The sequence below is a fragment of the Cervus canadensis genome, chromosome X, assembly GCF_019320065.1.
Source record: "Cervus canadensis isolate Bull #8, Minnesota chromosome X, ASM1932006v1, whole genome shotgun sequence".
In the NCBI taxonomy this organism is placed as follows: Eukaryota; Metazoa; Chordata; class Mammalia; order Artiodactyla; family Cervidae; genus Cervus; species Cervus canadensis.
The window spans coordinates 133,766,293-133,781,397 of NC_057419.1; the positions used below are offsets into that span (position 1 = coordinate 133,766,293).

The following is a 15,105-nucleotide window of genomic DNA, read 5'->3' on the forward strand; positions in this document are numbered from 1 at the left end:
GGGTTCACGTTTATACAGCCTTTCTGCATTTCCTGTCTAGAGAAGATCCTTTAGCATTTGTTGAAGAGCTGGTTTGGTGGTGCTGAATTCTCTCAGCTTTTGCTTATCTGTAAAGCTTTTGAGTTCTCCTTCATATCTGAATGAGGTCCTTGCTGGATACAGTAATCTAGGTTGTAGGTTATTCTCTTTCATTACTTTCAGGACGTCCTGCCATTCCCTTCTGGCCTGGAGGGTTTCTATTGATAGGTCAGCTGTTATCCTTATGGGAATCCCTTTGTGTGTTATTTGTTGTTTTTCCCTTGCTGCTTTTAATATTTGTTCTTTGTGTTTGATCTTTGTTAGTTTGATTAATATGTGTCTTGGGGTGTTTCGCCTTGGGTTTATCCTGTTTGGGACTCTCTGGGTTTCTTGGACTTGGGTGGCTATTTCCTTCCCCATTTTAGGGAAGTTTCAGCTATTATCTCCTCGAGTATTTTTCTCAATGGACTTTCTTTTTGTCTTCTTCTTCTGGGACTCCTTGATTCGAATGTTGCGGGTTCACAGTGTCCAGAGGTCCCTGAAGGTTGCCTCATTTTCTTTTGATCCTTTTTTTCTTTTTTTCCTCTCTGCTTCATTTATTTCCTCCATTTTATCTTCTGCCTCACTTATCCTATCTTCTGTCTCCGTTATTCTACTGTTGGTTCCCTCCAGAGTGTTTTGATCTCATTTATTGCATTATTCATTTTTAATTGACTTTTTTATTTCTTCTAGGTCCTTATTAAACATTTCTTGCATCTTCTCAATCTTTGTCTCCAGGCTATTTATCTGTAACTCCATTTTGTTTTCAAGATTTTTGGATCATTTTTATTATCATTATTCTAAATTCTTTTTCAGGTAGATTCCCTATCTCCTCCTCTTTTGTTTGACTTGGTGGGCATTTTTCATGTTCCTTTACCTGTTGGGTATTTCTCTGCTTTTTCATCTTGTTTAGATTGCTGTGTCTGGAGTGGGCTTTCCCTGTATCTGGAGGTCTGTGGTTCCTTTCATTGTGGAGGATTTACGCCAGTGGGTGGGGTTAGACGATGGCTTGTCAGGTTTTTCCCGGTTAGGGAAGCTTGCGTTCAGTGTACTGGTGCGTGAACTTGATTTCTTCTTTTTGGAGAGCAATGGAGTGCCCAGTAATGAGTTTTGAGATGGGTCTATGTGTTAGGTGTCACCTTGGGCAGCCTGTATGTTGATGTTCAGGGCTATGTTCCTGCGTTGCTGGAGAATTTGCGTGGTATATCTTGCTCTAAAACTTACTGGCTCTTGGGTGGTGGTTGGTTTCAGTGTAGGTATGGAGGCTTTTGGACGGTCACTTATTGCTTAAAGTTCCATGTAGTCAGGAGTTTTCTGGTGTTCTCAGGTTTTGGGCTTAAGTTTCCTGCCTCTGGATTTCAGTTTTATTCTTCCTGTAGTCTCAGGACTTCTCCAACTATACAGCACTGATAATAAAACTTCTAGGTTAATGGCGAAAAGTTTCTCCCCCGTTAGGGACACCCAGAGAGGTTCACAGAGTTACATGAACAGGAGAAAAGGGAGGAGGGAGATAGAGATGAGCAGGAGGAGAATAAGGGGGACTCAAGAGGAGAGAGACAGATCTACGCAGCTGTCTGTTCCCAGAGTGTTCTCCGTATCTCAGACACCTACAAGGATTCACAGAATTGGATTGGGAAGAGAAGGGGAAAGGAGGAAATAGAGGTGTTCTGAGGTAGGAAACAGAGAGTCAAGATTGGGAGAGAATAATCTTCGGTTTAAAGATAGGGCTTCTCTTTTTTTTTTTTTTGTAAGGTTATAGTGTAGTGAAAATGAAAATGAAGAGTAGTAGAGGAGTACTAGAGGACTTTAAAAGAAATAAGAGAAAAAGAAAAATAGAAAATAAAAGAGAAAACGGAAAGGAAAAAAAAGAAGAAAAAAGAAAAAAAAGAAAAAGAAAAAAAAGAAAAAAAAACAAAAAAATAAGAAAGAAAAAAAAATTTTTTTTTCCCCTAATTAAAAAAATCGTAAAAATCTATGAAAATGAAAGTTAAGGAGTAATGGGGGAGTAATAGGGAATTTTAAAGAAAAATAAAAGAGAAAAAATAAAAAAGAAAAAATATAAAAAGAAAAAAAAATTTTTTTTTTTTTTTCCTTACTTAGAAAAAAAAAGTAAAAATATATCTAGGAGTTTCTCCGGAGCTGTTGCGGTCAGTGTGGGTTCGGCTCAGTTTCAGATAGCTCCTCGTTCCAGCTTACACTTCTCGATATCTACAGGGCCCTTCCGGTGAAGTCGGTGTTTTCTACAGGGATTTTAATCTGTTGCACCAGTCCCTTCTGAAGCGGTTCCCTTTGTTTATTTGGCTTCTGTTTGCCGGTCTCTTCAGAGCCTCATTTCCGCCCTGACACAGGCGGGCTGAGGTGGACTCTTATTCAGGTAGCTAGTTCCGTTGCGCTGCTGGGAGGGGCTGACGCTGCGGGGAGGGGCTGGCCCTGCGGGGGGGGGGCGGGGGGGGGGCCTGGCGCTGCCGGGAGGGGCTGACGCTGCTTTCTCCGTCTGCGCTGCCCAGGCTCCCGGCTGTTCTATATGGAGCGCGCCCCGCGCGGCGCGAGGTTCCAGCCCTCGGGTGTTACACAAAAGCGCGGAAGGAAAAGCTGCGCCTGCTCTCTGTGCCTTCCCCGTCAGAGCGGTCCAGGCAGCGAGGGGCTTGATGGGCGCACTATCCCCAGGTGTGGCGCACTCACTCCCTTCCGCGGACCCAATCTCAGTTTCCGCTGGCGCCAGTCGGGTGCGCGCACCTTCCGCCCTCTCTGTCCCCAGCCCCAGTCCCCGCCCGCGCAGGTCGGGTGCCTGTGCCCTGTGTCTCGCCGCGACCTTCCCCTCCCCCCTGCCTCCTGCCTCCGGCGGGGCTGGGCCGGTCCGCAGCCTGCGAGGTCTTCTCGGGACTTTCTCCGTCCCTTTGTTCTGCGAACCGGCCGGTTAATTTTCTCTCTTTTGGTCTCCCACAGTTCAAGTTGGCACCTCACAGAAGCTCCCTCTGATTGTCCTCAGGGCACTCAGGCCCGGACCCTAGCCCAAGCAAGGCCGCCTAAGACTCCCTTCCCGGGACGGGTCTCCGTCCTTAGCTTTTTTGTCTCACTTTTTATCTTTTATATTTTGTCCTACCTCCTTTCGAAGACAATGGTCTGCTTTTCTGGGCGCCTGATCACCTCAGCTAGTGATCAGAAGTTGTTTTGTGAAGTTTGCTCTGCATTCAGTTATTCTTTTGATGAATTTGTAGGAGAGAAAGTGGTCTCCCCGTCCTACTCCTCCGCCATCTTGGCTCCTCCACATATTTTGTGTAAAATAAATTATATGTTAAAATTAGATGATTTTGAATTGCTGTTAATTGTTATGTGACTTAATTTTTTCAATAGAATGAAATGCTATTTACTGTAGAATTATCAAAGGTCAGAGCTGAAGGAGCCATTAGAATTTACTTAGTCCAATCTTCTCACTTAATAGAGGAGGTAACTGAAGTCCAGAAAGGAAAAAGATGTTATCAAAGTCTCCCAGGGAATTTCATGGCATAGCTTGGACAAAAAGTTCTTAGTCCATACAAAGCAGATGATTTGGACTATATAAGTGATGTAAATGAATGTGACAGACAGTGATACAGGCAAATAAATAACTTCCATTACCATTTGCCAAAGAATTTATGCAACATAGTGAACCACATTTGAGGGAAGGAGGAAGAATACTTTTTTAGTGTAACAGGCAGCAAAATCAAGTTTCTCTTGGAGTCACTCTTATTTGGGAACCTTTCTTTCTAGTAGGGTTTCTGACTAAGACCTCATCAGATAATGATATCCTCATGTAGTAAAAAGAGCACTTGACTTAGAGTCAAAAAACCTGGATTTAAGTATTGCCTATACACCATGGACAGGTCACTTATTTTTTCTAGGTTAGTTTTTATACATGTAAGATGAAAGTATGAGACTAGAAGATCATCTCTAAAGTTCTTTCTAACTCTCAAGACTCTCAGACTCTAACATTCTAAGTTAATCAGTTTTCACTTTATTGCCTGTGGTGGCAAGAAGCACATTATCTATGCAACTTCTCGATTTTGTTTATGAACATGTCTATTCATTAGAAAATCATATCAATATATAGGACCAAAATTGACATTCTCATAACTGTATGTTAATCATGAAGGGGAACTGAAACAACTGTAATTTCCTCTTCTATACAATAGTCCAACAGAGATTTGAAATCACTGATAATCCTTTTCTGGGCTCAATCTCCCCATTTCCTTCAACTGTTCTTCACATGATATGGTTTTTGACACCCCTCCTCCACCATCTTGCTCAGGTTCCTTTGAATATGTGGTTTGCCACTGCGGAGTCCAGAAAGGATCTAACCCAGATAGTCCAATGGTTTGTCTGGCTATCCCAGAATAGAACAGGCCTATCATCTTTTTTGTTTTACTGAACATATTTATTAGATTTCATCCCAGGACCACATCGTCTATTTTTAAACAGCTATATTCCATGCTGACTCATATTAAGGGCTTTGTTTCCATGAAGTTCTTCAGTCTTTACTTGAACACTTTACTATTATTTAGACCCAAGGGCAAGATTCTGTGGTAATCCTAGGAATAATTCATCTTGCTAATATTTTTGGTTTTTGTCATTTGTTGTGTTTATTCTCATTTGATTCTGTCAACAGAACTAATGAGCCAAACTTCAAAATTTTCTTCCAAATAATAAAAATTTTACATGAGAATGACTACCTAATGTGACTGAAGTTCCAAGCTGACACTGTTTTACTTAACCAAATTTTTGTGAGATCTTTCAAATACAAATAAATCTAATTCTACCAGCACTCAGTCTGTATTTTGCCGACTTTTTTACATTAAGGCTACTGAGACAGATTTTTTCCAGAAATTCTATTTTTGTCATGTTTAGCATTACTATTATTTCTCTGGAGTATAATTTATTTGGGTCTGATAGTTTAACTTCATTTATGACTATATGTGTCCTCTTAAAAAATCTTCCTATCTTAGAATTCCAATTTCTTCTTGATGACCATTCCAACTGTTCTAATCCAAATACTGATATCATACCCACTCTGGCTTTGCATTTTTCCCCCGTTGTTGATTCACATACAGTCTAAGTACTATCTGAGATGCAGTCTCAGATCTTGAGGTTCTGAATCAGAGCTTGTCCTTGATGTTGTATTGTGGGCTCAGAACACTATCTTTCCTTTCTCACTTATCTCTTCTGCCTTACTTTGAAAGTAAAACATATATTTCCCCAAGATTTCTGTTCCTTGCCTTCTCAGATTCTTGCTTAATAGTTTTTCTTCAGGCTTTCCAGGCTTTCATATAATCCAAAATGAATCTCTGATCCCTGTTTTCTCACTATCTCCTTGAATTCTGTAGTTCTATAATAGAAACCCATAGAATGTTACAAAGGAATATTTTTCTGTTTTATAAGTGACTGTATCTGAGTTCTATTTTCCATGTCACCAAGTGACTAATACATGTTAGGAATATATTCCTGATCAATTATAAGTTCTTAAAAATCTGCTCTAATATCTATTTTCAGTATACACAGGATAGGGCTGAAATGTGTTCTGTGTAAGGAGTTGTGCTCAATCGTAGTAATGTGGGATACGTTTTTTACTCAGAGTTACCTTAAAATTTCCATGACTTCTCTGCATTGCAGAATTTGATCTCTGTTAACCAGACTGTAGTTTCCTTGGAAAAATCTCTAGAATTGTAGTGAGGAATGGCTTCAGGAATAACAATGAAAGCCCTGACTAGCTTGTTGGATGTTGAGATCATATGGAGAAGAGCCAAGCTTAGCTCTCTTCAGGATGAAATTCAGTCACTTTCAAATGATATATAAGACCTGACGTGATCTGACCTCAGCCATAACAAGGTACACTTTTAGTGTGTTGTATTTTCTTTGTGTCTATAACTTTGCACATATTCTTTTGTCTGTAAATCTCTGCTGGAATTCAGGAATTACTTCTATGATCACATCTCCTTTTGTAAGTCTTCATTGCTATTGTTGTTCAGTCACTAAGTCATGTCCAACTTGTTGCAACCCCATGGACTGCAGCACACCAGGCTTCCCTGTCCTTCACTGGCTCCTGGAGTTTGCTCAAATTCAAGTCCATTGAGTGGGTTGCCATTTCCTTCTCCAGGGGATCTTTCCGACCCAGGGATTGAACCCATGTCTCCTGCATTACAGGTGGATTCTTTACCACTGAGCCATCCAGGAAGCCCAAGTTTTCATTGAGCCCCTTCATTTCTAGTCTGAGTCAATATGACATCTTTGTAATCCTGTGTGTGTGTTCAGTCACTTGGTCATGTCCAACTCTTTGTGCCTTCGTGGACTGTAGCCCACCAGGCTCCTGTGTCCATGGTATTTTCCAGACAAGAATACTGAAGTGGGTTGTCATTTCCTTCTCCAGGGGATCTTCCCAACCCTGAGCTCAAACCTGCATCTCCTGCAATGGTAGTCAAATTCTTTACCTCTGAGCCACCTGGGAAGCCCTTGTAATCCCATGCCGCCTGCTTTTTGCTCTCTCTTGGTACTTATTAAGCTGTATTATCAATGTACCTATCTATCTTCCCAACTGGCCATATGCTCCTTAAGGGCAAGGATTTTACCTTATTTATTTCTATATGCACAGTATTTAAATAGCAAAAGAGTGGTTGTCAATGTTAAAAAAATATGTTTATTTATTTATTTGGCTGCACCATGTCTTAGATGCAGCACACGGGATAAAGATCCCGTGTTGTGGAATGTGAACATTCAGTTTCAGCATGTGGGATCTTGTTCCCTGACCAGGAGTAAAATCTGGGCCCCCTGCATTGGGAGTGCGGAGTCTTAGTCACCGAACCACCAGGGAAGTCCCATGGTTGACAATTTGATTAGATCCATTTGCCTAATTGGTAGAGACTGACAAGGGATGTCCAGAATTTCTAGGGCCTGAGACTAGAAATAAGTATATATGAAAGACATATATATATATATATATATGCATAATGCAGTATGGACTGGGGGAAAATTTTTTTGTGTCATTTGTTGAATAGTACCAATGGTTATGTATTTATATTTCACATATATCATGATATATCTGCTAACAGAGCTATTTTTGGAAGAAGTAGTGTATTGTGTTTCACTCTGTATTGCACCAGTTAACCTTATAAACAGGTATACACATATATGCACATAGACATATATATACGTGCTATTCCTGTCCAAGAGTGCTCTAGATCCCAGAAAATAAGGAGATGCTCATTTAATTTTGAATTGTTGAAGTTTGACTCAATATGTTTAAATACCTTAAACAAATAACATTAAGACTAGTCATACCTTTCTTCTGGTTGGAATGTTTATGTAGTACAGAGGCATGATACTCCTGAGGGAAGCAGTTTGGGAGAATGTCTTATTGACGGAGGGTCTGGATTCATTAAAAAATGCTTATTTATAGCAAACAGGTGCATGTGTGTATATATGTGTTCATGTTTACACATATAAACATTTTTTGTTTATATGCTTACATGATCTGTATATATAGACTTATAATATACTCAAGCAGTGGTAAAATGCTCTGTATTCACTTCATTTATTATACCTCACTAGTACACAGTGCATGCTTGAAAGCTCTTAGGGGAATTATATGTATGACATAGTTCACCCATAGAAATCAGCCAGTTTGTAAATGGTCACGAGTGTTCAAATTGAATCCTATCATATCAAAGGGTGGAATTGCAAGGAAATTTAAGTTTCTAGTCATTTGTATTTTTGTTATTTGAGTATTTCACCAAGTGCTTATTTTACTTTTTTGATCAGAAAAAAATCAATTTTTAGAAGATAGTTGTCAGGATGCTTCTGTCCTGAGTAAAAATAATTAATCAGTGAACTCATCAGTAGTTCACTATCATGTAAATTATGACAGTTTTGCTAAAATTTCTTTGAGAGATGAAGTTAGTTTCCATTCAACTCTGTATTTTATAGTAAAGGAATGACATGCACACATATTCAAATGTATGAAAATGGAGATTTTAAAGGCTACAACAATTCCCAAATTAAATCTCTGAATGCTCTGAATAAGAGTTAAGTCCCTGATGGTTGCACACATATAAAATTTCTTTGAAATCTCTTAAGGCAGCTATATATAATAAGAGAAAACTGGAAAACTGGAACCATAGCCATCTATTGTACTGTGTGAAGGCTTGATCTTCACAGTATTTTGGCCATTTTCTCATAGTTGTCATCTTACTTGCCTTTTTTTTTTTTTTTTTTTTACTGGTAGACTCATGGCCACTTTAACACTTTACTTGTCAAAAAAAAAAAACACACCAAAAAACAAAATACTTTTCTGTTGCCTTTGCTGAAAGGCAGCACTCTACCTTTAAAGAGGAAAAACATACTAATTTGATATAGTGATCTTTGTTGTCCATTTAAACAATGGCCTTTGGAATATAAGAACAATTGTGATATATCTTGTGAAGCAGTCTACTGATTGATAGTAAGAATATCTGGCTCAGCAGGAGTGAGCCTGGACACTGGTGGGAATGGAATAGATTGGGGTAGGCAGAGTTGTAGCATGTTCCTCAAATCACACTGTTTTTTAAATGATCTATAACACTTAAACCTGAGATCTGTCAATAATATCAACTATGACTTGTGTATTCACACACAAAAAAATGGTATTTCTGTTATTTCCTATTTCTACAAGGGTGAACATGTTAATTTGGCTCATCAAAATAGTCAAATGACTCTTTGTATATAACGTATCACAAGAGGAAGGAAATACATTTTAATGAGTCAGTGTAAATGAATCAGAAGCACATTGGCATGAACTTCCTTTCATTTTGAGACACAGGAAGGATTCTAAACATTCCAAATAGAAGGCTGTAAGCTTAATGATAGCATATCAAACTTAATCCATGATGCTTAGTCTGAAGTTCAAAAACTTCGAACTGAAAACAAGGTCAACCCTCTGTGGTCTGGGTTGCATTTGTTACATTAGCTGGTGAACAGATGAAATCCATCACATTCTGATTTTCCAGGGTTTTTGTTTTCTTCCATCATTAATTTGGTACTGTTTTTCTGCCTCATAATTTATTCAGTTCACCTATTGAATTGGTAAGAGAAACTAAAGCCTACATAATTATAAATAAATGTCTGAGTGGTTATTTTATATTAACCTAGTATTTTCCCCTAACTTGGCAAAGGCTTGAAATAGCTAGGATATTTATTGCATTATCTGTAGGTAGGTTTTTTTCTTTCCATACCAGTACTTCTCATCATTAGTGAAAATAGTCAATACTTTGAATGATCTGCAATTCTGTTCTTCCTCTTCCTTCACTTTGTTATTATTTTGAATCTTAACAGCTTTCAAAGTGGATCTGGTCCTTCCTGGAACTTATATAAGATCTTTATTCTCTGTACATCTGTAGTCAAACATGATTCTAGGATTTTAGAATATGCTTCTCTGGAGGAAAAAAAAAAGCTTTATTTGTTTTTTTCTCTGTAGGAAATGTTAGTGTCTGCCAGCCAAATGTTTCTCCTTGCTGTGTGCTGAGTTCTCAGGTTCATTAAACAATTTGTAACCTCAGCTCACAATCCAGGCTGAAGAAATGTTGGTCATTTTATGTGATGGAACCCACTGATAGGGCCTCTCTTAATGAGAATTTAGCTGGAGGGGAGTTGGCAGAAACATAAGAGATTTTGAGTAGTGTTTCTGTCTTTTCTCAACAACTGAAGTCTCAGTACAAAGCTCAGAGGAAAGAAAATAAAGCCTATGAGTTCGGACCAGAGTTATGTAAGAATAGTCTTAGGCAAGATTCCTAGAGAGATAATCTTGTTTATTAAAGTTTCCTGACAATGCTGAGGTCATGGGTGACACACTTTAGGACAAGATCAAGACACTAGGAAAGTGTCAGCAATGAACAAATCTTGTGGAACTCATTCTAATAGGTTTATTGTGTTGCCTTTTCAAAAACAATAGTTTTAAAGAAGAAAATAGTCATTTCTTGCTTTGATTCCCAATGAGCATTAAACACTCCTAAATGGAGGTGTCATTCATGATTTCAGATTAGACATTTTCTTGATAGCAGTTTTGGTTAGTTGCAGTCACCATAAAATTAGTAAATAGCAATGATGCAGCTATGAAAAAGTCAAACTGTTTTACAGAGATATACTTGACATATAACATTATATTAATTTCAGGTGTACAACATAATGATTCATTTTTATGTTGTGAAATGATCACCACGATAAGTCTAGTTAACATCCATCCTGTTGCATAGTTACCAGATTGTTTTTTCTTGTGATGGGAACTTTTAAGATCTACTTTCTCAGCAGCTGTCTCATATGCACTACAGTATTCTTAACTATAGTCCCTGTGCTGTCCACTACATTTCCATGACTTATTTATCTTTTAACTGGAAGTTTGTTCCTTTTGACCCTTTCACTCATTTTGCCCTCCTTCTACTCCCTGCCTTGGGCAGTCACCAATCTGTTCTGTGTATGTGAGCTCAGACAATAAACATTTGTTGGCAAGGACTGAAGGCCCCATTATCAGAGAGGAAGGAGCAAATAGTATGTACCCAGAACAACAGTCTATGTGTGTGTGTGTGTGTGTGTGTGTGTGTGTGTGTGTGTGTGTGTGTGTGTGTGTGTCTGTGCATGTTATGTATTTAAGGGTACGCACTGTCCAACACTTTTCTCCTTCTAGGTTAAAGCCTAAAGAAATAGAGTTAGATGAATGGAAAGAGGTTGGGAAGATGGGAAATAGTTCAGGGCAGATGGAACAGTATATGCAAAGTCCCAGAGATGAAGAAGATCATGAGGCTTTTAAGGAACTGAAAGGCACTCGGTACAATGGGAATTCAATACAATATGCATAATGCACTGGCATGAATAGGAGATGTGAACCTCTGGAGTGCAGCAGAGACCAGATCACAAAGGGTCTTGTAAGTCAAGGGCTTCTCTGGTGGCTCAGTGGTAAAGAATCCCCCTGCCAATGCAGGAGACATGGTTTTGATCCCTCAACCGGGAAGATCCCGCATGCCAGGGAGCAACTAAGACCATGTACCACAAGTACTCAGCCTGTGCTCTAGAGTCTGGGAGCCACAACTCCTGAGTCTCATGCCACGACTGCTGGACCCTGTGTAACGTAGAACCTATGGTGTGCAACAAAAGAAGCCTCCGCGATGAGAAACACACACGCTACAACTAGAGAGTAGCCTCCGCCCGCTGCAACTAGAGAAAAACCTGCACGGCAATGAAGACCCAGCACAGCCAAAAATGAATAAATGAATAATTTCTAAAAAAGATCTTGTAAGCTAGTTGGTGAGTTTGAGCCTCATCCTTAGGGTAATGGGAAACTATTGAAAGTTTAAGAAAGAAACATGATTAAGTTCATGTTTTGTAAAGCTCATCTGACTACTGTGGAGAATGAATTTGAAGGCTCCAAAATGGAGGTGGGGAAGCTATTTTGGAGAATTGGAATAATTAAGGTAAGAGAGTAATAAAAATTCCAGTAGTAAAGGATCCATCCATAGTGATTGATGAATTGTCTTCTTTTCTTTGCAGCTGAGAGGACCCGAGCTTAGGAAACCCCAATATTTTAAACTCCCCACCATTGGTACTGGAGGAAGATATTATCTTTATTATCCCAAACAGCAAACAACTCTGTCCTTTGCATTGGAGGAAGATACTTTCTCCATCTTCCAAAGTTGTTTGCTATATAAACATCCTTGAGAAAATAGTCCAGAACAAAACCTCCCAGTGCTTCTGATGAGAAGATGTGCATACAGGTAAGAAACCCTTTGATAATTGTCTACCAACAATAATATCTCCCCTTGAATATCAAAACCCATTCATGTCCTATATTCCTGTACTTACACAAGAGTTATAATTTTGTGGGCACTTTGACAACATTGAATTGTCAAAGCCTTTATATAGAGACCAGTTTGCTGTGAGGTCTAGAGATTTTTGCTCATTGTAGAATTGTAGAACTGAGTATGCTACCACAGAAATATTCTCATATCTTTCCTTGCTCTAGCACTTAGGAGTTTTCAATTATTGCCACTGTCTGGATTTAGAGGAATGAAAATTAAAGGAGCATAGCTGAATGGTTATTTATTTATTAGACTTTCTAAATTGCTCCTTCATGGAGATTGCAGATGCGGAACATCACTGCTACCAGAACCATTTAATGTGAAAGAAATGACAGCAGCTACAAGGAGCAAGAGAAATGCTTAGCTAGTGGAGTCTCAACAAATAGTATAACTGCATTGGATGTGTCCTTCAATGTGTTAGGACTCAGAATCAAATGCGGCTACTGTGTTGGTTACATACAGTGAGAAAACACTATTTATACTGTCTAGAGAAAAGCAAAAGATTTATGCTACTTTGTAAAGTGCTTGTAAAATTCCAAATCTAAATAAAGTTTACAAAGCTGGAAGGGAAGGAACCATGAGTTTCTGATCACTTTCCATATGCCATATGCTTGTACTTAATTCTCATAGTAACTCCATGAAATCATTATTATTCTCATTTTAAAGATGAGGACTATGGATTTTGGGAAATGTAAGTAACTTGCCCAAAATGTTACAGTTGTTAAGTGGCTGATCTAGGTTTGAGTTTAGGTATAACTCTCAATACTTGTGTTCATTCTGTGCTACCATCTACTTATGTATAAATTCTTATAATTTCACAGGTCAATTGGAATGACTATTTCGCAGAAATACTTGGAGACTCTTAATGAAATACGTTGATGTACCCAAGTCAATATATTATTCTTTGGGGGGGGGTACTTAAAACTGTAAATGAAAACAAGAAGCTAGATCAGTTAATAAAGCAGTGACTGTGGTGGATTGGGGTGAGAAGGTGCACATTCAGCAATGACCATTTCTTGAAGAGTGGAAAGCCTTCTAGAAGCAACCAGTGTCTATGTGTATTATCTAGTTGGATACAAGATGATATATAGATCCCCTATGCCCAATTCTGCTAAAAGAGTGTGTTCACAGTGGATATGGTTGAATTGTCTGTACTACTCAATCAGGTGAACTATCTGGAGATTGCTTCATTACTCAGAAATAATTCATTACAGTAGTTGAAGAAAACCTTGTGGTCTTACTGCTCTCACTTTCTGTTTTAAAAAAAGAAATGGTCAATTCAGTTACAGAGCTCAGTGGAGCTGGATTATTTGTGTCCTGTAGACAAACTAATAAATCAAATAAGTGATTTAACAGGATTTCCCCCCTTTTCAGGCACTTGGAGTTGGCTTCCTATAGACATCACTTATTCCTAAGAACCTGAAGTAACAAATACTGCTTTTGTCATTCTTCCCTCTGGTCTTTTGTACAGACTGCATAAGATTTTTCTTAACTTTTTATTTTGTGTTGGGGTATAGCCAATGTTGTGATAGTTTCAGGTGAACAACAAAGGGACTCAGCCATACATATATGAGAATGCATTCTCCTCCTCACCAAACAAAACTACCACATAATATTGAGCAGAGTTCCCTGTGCTAGACAGTAGATCCTTTTTGGTTATCCCTTTTAAATATAGCAGTGTGTGCCTGTCCATCTCAAACTCCCTCTCTCTTCCCCTCATCCTTCCTCCTGGCAACCGTAAGTTTATTCTCTAAGCCTGTGAGTCTCTCTTTGTTTTGTAAGTTCATTGGTATCATTTCTTTTTAGATTCCACATATAAGGAATGTCAAACAATATTTCTTCTCTGTCTGACTTACTTTTTTACTCTTACTACTCAGCCATTAAAAAGAAAGAAATAATGCCATTTACAGCAACATGGAAGGACCTAGAGATTGTCATACTGAGTGAAGTGTAGGATTTTGAGATAATCATAGTAAGGAGCAACAATATTTATGTTTTGTGAAGTTAATTGGGAAGATATGCTGATACTTAAGAGTGTTACCTTGTCTGCCTGGAGTTACTCAGGTGTATGATTCAGCTTGAACTCTGAAAAGTAATCTCAACATGTTCCCAAGAAGATGGAAACCTCTGGAATGAAATGCATTACTGAGAATAGAGCCCAAGGTCACAAAGAATCTGGATTAAATATCTGAAGAAAGGCTGTATAGAATCAATTATAATGAAAAAGCTTAGCAATACACACTGGAAAATGATTTGAGAGAAGAGTGAAAAATCGATTATTTGTTTATGAATTTGGATAAACATGTTTTCCACTTAGTGCCTTTAATGAGAATCCTTGTAATGGAATTAATGGTGTTAAATGGTGTTAAATTTAAAAAGTGGTTTAAAGAAAATGTTTTTAAGTAACATAAAATTAACCTGTGAGACTCATAAATACAGTTTGTATGAGGCAAATAAGGATTTCTTAAAAACCTGAAAAGTGCAGTAAATTGATTGGGGGAAATTGGAATTGTGCTTTTTTTAGAAAAAAAAAATTGTCGTAAGTCCATGACTGATTCATGTCAGTGTATGGCAAAAACCATTACAATATTGTAAAGTAAGTAGCCTCCAACTAATAAAAATAAATGAAAAAAAATTGTCTGAAGTAATATATGATATCTGAGAAATTAGTGATATTCCCCATGCCTCCATGCAATATTGGATAAACTACATTGCTATTAGTAAAGTCCTGACTTTCTTCCAAGAAAATCACAACTTTTAATTGATATTGATGGTTCTTTAATACATTATTGTGGGCAGACTTGGGAAATGCAAGGCTGATGTCTGAATTTATATTGTGATCACGAATTAGGGATTGTAGAGGTAAGAATTTGGGTGTGGGAAGCTTTTATTTATTCCTTCAGTAGGAGAGTTTTAAAAGCAATATTTTTTACTTTAAGCAAATATCAGATTGTTTTCTGAGATAATTGAACCTAATGAAAGGTCAGCAAGAGAGTGACTCTTCCAAACTGACTCTTCAGAGTTTTCCTTCCTTTCCCTCTCCTTTTGTCTCCCCTTCCCTTTCACCAGAAAATTTTTATTGACCCTCTACTATATGTCAGATAGTTTTGCCAAGTTCTAGTGGTTTAATGGTAAACAAGAGCAACAAGTAAATGAATTCAAATGCAGTGTGATCAGTACTAAGATAGAAGTTCAGTGT

At 38.2% G+C, this 15,105-nt stretch overlaps 2 long non-coding RNA genes across 2 annotated transcripts in view; both read left to right on the forward strand.

The window, feature by feature from the left end:
• Window positions 1–5,389, forward strand: part of LOC122435056 — a 6,888-nt gene extending 1,499 nt beyond the window's left edge. Inside the window, exons 2-3 of the long non-coding RNA XR_006267567.1 lie at window positions 67–71; window positions 4,942–5,389. This is a non-coding gene — a long non-coding RNA (uncharacterized LOC122435056). The remainder of the gene's footprint in view (window positions 1–66; window positions 72–4,941) is intronic.
• LOC122435055 overlaps window positions 1–15,105 on the forward strand; it is a 359,541-nt gene that overhangs the window by 331,719 nt on the left and 12,717 nt on the right. Inside the window, exon 6 of the long non-coding RNA XR_006267566.1 lies at window positions 11,599–11,822. This is a non-coding gene — a long non-coding RNA (uncharacterized LOC122435055). The remainder of the gene's footprint in view (window positions 1–11,598; window positions 11,823–15,105) is intronic.